Source organism: Filicampus tigris, chromosome 13 (genome assembly GCF_054856515.1).
Source record: "Filicampus tigris isolate MCC_2025a chromosome 13, RoL_Ftig_1.0, whole genome shotgun sequence".
Classification (NCBI taxonomy): Eukaryota; Metazoa; Chordata; class Actinopteri; order Syngnathiformes; family Syngnathidae; genus Filicampus; species Filicampus tigris.
The window spans coordinates 21,686,661-21,692,660 of record NC_141229.1 but is presented as its reverse complement, the minus strand read 5'-3'; the positions used below and the strand labels follow the sequence as shown (position 1 = coordinate 21,692,660).

At 43.3% G+C, this 6,000-nt stretch overlaps 1 long non-coding RNA gene across 1 annotated transcript; it reads left to right on the top strand.

The window, feature by feature from the left end:
• Nucleotides 1–425: 425 nt before the first annotated feature.
• On the top strand, nt 426–3,732 carry LOC147137943 (uncharacterized). Its single transcript, XR_015089412.1, has 3 exons — nt 426–646; nt 2,055–2,235; nt 3,518–3,732. It is a non-coding gene; the product is annotated as an uncharacterized LOC147137943 (long non-coding RNA).
• The last annotated feature ends 2,268 nt before the right edge of the window (nt 3,733–6,000 follow it).

The following is a 6,000-nucleotide window of genomic DNA, read 5'->3' as shown; positions in this document are numbered from 1 at the left end:
TGGCAACCAATTCAGGGTGTCCCCCGCCTACTGCCCGAAGACAGCTGGGATAGGCTCCAGCACGCCCGCGACCCTTGTGAGGATAAGCGGAATGGATAATGAATGAAATGAATGAATGTTTGACTGGACTAGCGGAGAACTTGATGGACATTTTAAAAAAAAAGAGAAAAACTATTAACAAAAAAACAATTGGACAGTTTCGCTGCGTGTTTATAGAACTTTCATACTTGTTTGTAATTATTACATAATACTGTGCAGTATCTGTAATAATTAGGGGCCTCTATGTAGGTGCTTGCACTGTGTCACATATTGTAAATAAGTGGATATAATTGTATTGAAGGTGTTTTTTGATCAATTGGCATATGAGGTGCTGGTCACGTGGTGTGGGTGTGGTACATCAGTACAGGTGGTAAAATCATCTGTTCACTTGGCGGAAGTGGGGGGTTTTGAACTGTCAGAGGGTGAACGGGGAAGCCCTACTTTTTGCTGACCGCATGTTCACACAAATAATTATATGCATGACTGATCACTTTGGAATATATGTTGAACCCACTAATGGAACGTAGAGGACATGTTGTAATAAGTCAAGCAACCTTCTGGATCGATGACCGTTGTGGACGCATGGACAAGCGGCGCATCTGGCAAGGTAAAGACTTCCCGTACTCAGCCTCTTGGTGACTAATAATTGCTTTATTGATAGTTGCCTACAGTTACAAAAGAAAGCCCAGTCTTTGCTCATTTTAAAAAGGGAAATCAAGAGGAGACAACCTCTCAGTGTTCATACAATAATTACTGTATGCACTTTCTCCATTTTCCTCTTGTCGTCACTTGTAAATATGTCCGCCAAAATAGCAGTAAATCGCTTGCCAGCCCCTATTGGAAATGCTCTCTCACTTCAAGACGGAAGCGACGCAAGTATTATGTTTCAATCTGAGTAGATTTGCCATCGTAGTAGATGCCCGAGTGAGCCAAGTGCCGCCCAGCAACGCTCCATTCTGTGGCGCCGCCCCTCACCACATACACATGAATGGGGCTGACAACGTGGCGTTGCAAGTTAACAGTGAAAGGGCTTTAAAAGCCGCATGAAACCGGGCAAAGAGCCGCATGCGGCTCGCGAGTCGTGTGTTGGCCAGGCCTGAAATTGATTGATTGATTGATTGATTATAGTGCCTCCATAGTGGCAAACGCTGCAACTGTACTTAAACTACTTTGTTGACGCAGAGCAGGCGTGGCCAACCACTCAAAGGCAAAGAGCCACAATTTTGACTGAATTACTGCAAAGAGCCAGAGCATAGATAGCTGTAAATGCATTTACATTTTCTGCTCCCTCGCGTCGCCTCACTCCCGAACACCCATTTCCATGTTTTGACTAACTCCCGTTCATTGTATACCTTTTTAGCCTGTGAAATGTTCTAAGCAAGTTGATAGGAGTGCTTCATAAATTTTGGAAACGACAATGTGTACGTTCTTGCTTGACCTTTAAGTGAACAACCTGTGTTTGAGAAGTTCATTCCTGGCTATGTTATAATGGAGGGAACTCAAGTGCCGCTTAAGATTTGAAGGCTCTATATACTGTAAGCAGCATGTGGGGGTGAAAGGGTCTCAGTTAGAAAAGCGTCTCATCGAAGGCACACAACAACATTTCCAGATTCCTATCAGACAAGCGAAGCACTTGTCAAAGACACGTAACTACATTTCTAGATTGTGGTACACGCTGTACACAAAAGGCGCATGCTCGATTTTTTGTAATATTTTTTTAATAGTTGAGAAATGCCGACGGATTTATAAAAATATATATAGTTTAGAAACGCTGACACAAGCTCGTTTAAAATCAGAGGCGGACCGGCCTATAGGCGGGTACTATTTTTTTCCCCTTGGAAAAAAAGACGAATGACAAATGACGGAAAGGTACCCACGCTGCAGACGGATGACGAATAACGGACGTTCAATTTTTATTAAAATGCCCATCTCTGATAATCACCCTGTTAGTTTGTTTTTTTGTGCATACTGAGTTGCTTAAATTTGTAGCCATTATCTCTAATGTGTTGTCCAAGGCAAGGGGCGGAAGTCCAGCGAAGCGGAGGTCTCCACAACGGGTACCCCTCCCCACCAGATGACGGCACATCACAGTGATATATGTGAGCCCTCTCGCCCGAAGATTGCGAAGTCACACAAGGGACCCGAAGCCGCTAAATGCCTTGAAAGTGTCAATAATCAACGTCTGCTTCAATTCACGTTAGTTAAATTTATTTATTTTTTTTTTTTTATTTTTTTTTTTTTTATCGGAAGATTAATGTACTGTAACTCCACTTTACAAGGCTGGCTTTTAAAACTAAAAAAAAATATTTTTTTTTCTACAATAACTTGCAGGAGAAATGTCATGTGCACCAGTGTATTTTTCAGACGTGTATTTTATGCAGCCAATCAGGTGCCGGTATTTGCAATATTAATTTTTTTTATTTTTTACTTTTTTGCTAAAAGTCACGCAAGGATGGTTGATGGCAGTGAGGTCGGCCCTCTCTGCCGATAAGGTGTCCCTTATTTTTTTTCAGGGAGTTGGCAACCTGAATCGGGGCTCTCCACTGAAACCATGGCTAAGGACTTGCCTAGCCACCCCGACGACGCCCCAAAAGCAGCATTACAACCGGGCCCATAAACGTTCGAGAAGCGTCATCGAACGCGCAATAGGCCTGCTGAAAGGATGATGGCTGTGCTTGTCCGGCGTAGGGGGACACTTCAATGCAAGCCAGAAAAGCTCTGCCACATCGTCTTGGCTTGCACAATGTAGCTATCAGACAAGGTGTCCCTTAGGGGCAACTGCCCAGAGTAGATGATCTGATGCCAGCCAAAGAGCCTCTCCAACCCCGCAATGCCACTGCCATTCAAATAAGAGAGGGTGTCATATGGAAACTGTAAGAAAGCCTGCCTGTTAACTATGTATTGATAAGCAAAACATTTCAGGTTGAAAGTGAGGGGAATATAGTCTCATTCAACATTCATTCATTCATTCATTATCCATACCGCTTATCCTCACAAGGGTTGCGGGGCGTGCTGAAGCCTATCCCAGCTGTCTTCGGGCAGTAGGCGGGGGACACCCTGAATTGGTTGCCAGCCAATCGCAGGACACACAGAGACAAACATCCGCACTCACAATCACACCTAAGGGCAATTTAGAGTGTCCAATCAACTTACCATGCATGTTTTTGGAATGTGGGAGGAAACCGGAGGACCCGGAGAAAACCCACGCAGGCACGGGGAGAACATGCAAACTCCACACAGGGAGGCCGGAGCCGGGATCGAACCCACGACCTCTGAACTGTGAGGCGGACGTGCTACCCAGTCGACCACCGTGCCGCCCTCATTCAACATGTCAATTATAATTTTATTTGTTTAACATTTTCGATCACAGAGCAATCTGTGCCGGTGATTCATTTATTTTCGGTGGAGTGTTCGCAATGTTTGTCAATTGATCCTTAATGTCATAAATGGCTTTGGTTGTGTCCTGTTGATTTTGCAGCACCTCCTGCATCAGCACCCTCGTCCCCCAGGATGCATTGAATGGGGTTTGCATGGCCACGACCTCTCTACTTCCTCCAATTGTCCATGCTCTGTCTACAACTCCTGAGGGCAAACAAGGCCGGCTTGATTTTCTAAACAATTGAAAGAGCAATTAATCATTACGTTTATTGCAATTGTCACATGTAAAAACCATGTGAATAAATGTCATTCAAACACCTCATCTTTTTATTATAGCTACAGTGTGGCTGGTTGATGGATTTGTTGGGAGTGCGTCTGTGTCGCCATCGGGTATAATTCCGCGTAATGACGTGTCCCCAATTATGCTGGCGGATATACAGAGGCGAGAGATGGGTTGTTGTTTGTCCTCCTCCAGTTAATGACATCTCCTGTCTGTGGGCCGTGACTCATTGTTTGGCATGGAGTTTGATGTCAAACCACTTCTTTCCACGCTTTCCTCTGATCGAACGGAATTACCGGTTATATTTTCCTATGTTGATTTTTTTTTTTCTCAGTCTTGAGACCTTTTAAAAATATTGTCGTTCTCTGCAGCCCTGAGGTCCTGCGGCAGGCCATTCCACAAACGTGGGCTGTAAAATTGGAAACCCGCCTCACTGTGAGTTTTGGTTCTGCCAGAGGACCTCAGGGTCTGCGAGGGTCAATATGGTAAAAACAAATCCAATAAATAAGAAGGACGCAGATCATTTAGAGTTTTACAAATCAACAAAGGAAACTTAAAAATCGATCCTGAAACACACAGAGAGCCAATGCAGCGACTTTAAAATTGGTGTAAGATGTTCTCCCGTTCTGTTTTTTATCAGCACGTGTGCTGCTAAATTCTGTAAAGGTTGAAGCCTAGATATTGTTTTCTTGGGAAGACCAGAAAGGAGAGCATAACAGTAATCAATATGGCTAGAAATAAAAGCATGCATTAACTTCTCTGTGCGGCACGGTGGTCGACTGGTTAGCACGTCCGCCTCACAGTTCAGAGGTCGTGGGTTCGATCCCGGCTCCGGCCACCCTGTGTGGAGTTTGCATGTTCTCCCCGTGCCTGCGTGGGTTTCCTCCGGGTACTCCGGTTTCCTCCCACATTCCAAAAACATGCATGTTAAGTTGATTGGACTGTCTAAATTGCCCCTAGGTGTGATTGTGAGTGCGGATGTTTGTCTCTGTGTGCCCTGCGATTGGCTGGCAACCAGTTCAGGGTGTCCCCCGCCTACTGCCCAAAGACAGCTGGGATAGGCTCCAGCACGCCCGCGACCCTTGTGAGGATAAGCGGTATGGATAATGAATGAATGAATAACTTCTCTGTGTTTTCACGAGAGAGAAACGGGTGGACTCTGGCCAAATTTTTAAAATGGTAAAATCACGATTTTATAACATTCGTAATATGTGGAATAAAACAAAGCTCAGAGTCGAAAATAACATTTTATTAACTGGTTGAGAAGCATTAAAACTGTTTTTGATTTAGGTAAAAGTTTCTCTCTCCGTGGCATGTGGACCTTTCCACCGTGAAACAGCAGATTTGTGCCGTGTGGATGAATCAACTGTCTGCGAAATAGTGCAAAGTCTCCAAAGTAATATGTGAAGTGAGGAAAGATTACATCACGTTCCCAGATGCTGCTGATCAGACCACCTACAAGATTATATGAGAACTTCCTTGGGGTCGGTTTTATTGCATTGTGACCTTTTTATGAAAGGCACAAGGTCAACAAGGGCATTGTTGCATAAAACACTGCCACTGTCTTGCTGCTGCTTCATGGCCTTCTCCATCCCCTTGACCTCCAACGCCACATAAAGGATTTTCATCTAGAGCTCATGTTCTTCAGTTAAATATTTTAGTTTACGCTCATGGAACTCTCATGCAAGTTTCTCTCATGTAGTCATTTTTTTCACTCTTTGGAGCTACAGACTGCTGCAGTCACAAATGCAGAGGGCTGATTTTCTCCACTGTGTTTGGACTCCTTAGACACCAATTGCAGACTTATGTCATTTTTTGTGTGAAAAATATTGTATTATTCGACATTAGATTTCAATAGCAGAGGCTATGACAGTATACTTTTAATCAGTGCAACAGATACAGTAGTATCTGCTCAGAAAAATTATATACAAGCACATTAAGTGGGATGCCTTCCAAGAGTTGTTGGCTTTCACTTCAGACTAGGGCTGCACAATATATCTAAAAAATATTGATTTCTTGATATTGGCCCATGCAATATGCATATCGCAAAGACATTCAATCATTTTCTTATGGAATTGTATAACTATCTGAATTTGACCAGTCAAACCCAAACTTAAATAGTTGGACATTATCTAGGAGAATTACAATTAATTAGCTAAGATTACATTGAGCTTGCTTATTTTCCTACATGAAAAATAATTCTTTCATTAGAAAATAAAAATGTCATTTCTTAATGCCCATGTTCAATATCGCAATAATATCGATTTCGCTGTACTCAACATCCACATTGCATATTACATGTT